The sequence below is a fragment of the Haplochromis burtoni genome, unplaced genomic scaffold (assembly GCF_018398535.1).
Source record: "Haplochromis burtoni strain Fernald_Lab_line unplaced genomic scaffold, NCSU_Asbu1 Contig_85, whole genome shotgun sequence".
NCBI classification, from domain to species: Eukaryota; Metazoa; Chordata; class Actinopteri; order Cichliformes; family Cichlidae; genus Haplochromis; species Haplochromis burtoni.
Window position 1 is genome coordinate 1,264,062 of NW_024582446.1, and position 1,257 is coordinate 1,265,318.

Sequence of the window (1,257 nt, forward strand, 5' to 3'; positions counted from 1 at the left end):
CACTATATACATATGAACAGTCCTAATTCAAAAAAATATCCATTATACAAATATACAAATTAGGGCTGTGCAATATGTCCCAAAATCTCATATCCCGATATAAGACATTTCTCATCCCGATAACGACATACCACAAAATAGTGCATTTTCTGTAAATTCTGCGAATCTCGGGGAATTCTATTTGTGTGAAGTGTTTTCAGTTGGCCGTCGTGTACCTGGAGTCGAGTGTTTTGACTGATCCATGAAACTGCTGTGGGGAAAAGTCTTTTCTCAAGTTTGAGTCTAAGGTTTATTTTGAGCACCTAATGACTCTTTTTTTGCTTCTCATCTGTAAACTCTCCACACTCTTACACATGAGTCTTGCGTAGCTAGTAGAAGTGGTTTGTCGTGTTTGAGTCTGTGGTGGGGACTGGTTTGCGGCATAATTTGCATAGTACAGTTTTCTGGTTCGTGTCAGACTTTTCATAACCAAACTATATCCATGCTACAGAGGTAGCCCCTCGTTTAGGAATAAGATCCGTGATTTGTTTTGACTGGTTTTTCTGTTTGGACCTACCTGGTTCTCCCTCATCTCCACTGGCTATGTTGGTATTCTCTGTGGTGACCATCCAAACAAGGAAAAAATCTTGCCGTAAACATCACGAAACTAACGACAGCGTATAATATGAAACGATAGACATTTTAATTTCAACATCTGATATATTTCGTCATACCACACAGCCCTAATACAAATATTGGGAAAAAAAATAACACTATTCATTTCTAATTTTTATGCATTTACAGTGTGGGTTATATATTGCACAGTGGTATTCTGGGCTAGAGGAAAAACCCTATTATTTTATACATACTACAACCAGAAGGAACCAGTACCTGATGCCAATTACATGGAATTTCCAAGATTATTAAGTTAGTGATACCAAATTAAGGTAGAGCTGGGCGATAGAACGATAACGATATGTATTGCGAAATAACTTTTTCTCGATAGAAAAATTAAACTATTGCGATAGGCCTCGCCGCTCTTGTCCTCTTAAAATAAAATAAAAAATAAATTAAAAAAAAAACAAAAACAGCCAATCCAAATTAAGTAGCGCAGAACCGAACCAATCACAGCCGCAGCATCACGTCACGTGACTTGTTACGTACAGCACAAGTACCAAGCCGCACATGTGTATTTGTTTGGGAAACAGCCAGCCACCGTGTCGCCCGGGTAATGGAGGAAATGAGTGTGCCGACTAGAGAAAAATCAACCGAGAGCGT

General features: G+C 38.7%; 1 protein-coding gene across 1 annotated transcript in view; it reads right to left on the reverse strand.

The window, feature by feature from the left end:
• The window catches only part of eif5a2 (eukaryotic translation initiation factor 5A2), a 7,360-nt gene that overhangs the window by 2,967 nt on the left and 3,136 nt on the right, over nt 1-1,257 (reverse strand). The window lies entirely within an intron of this gene.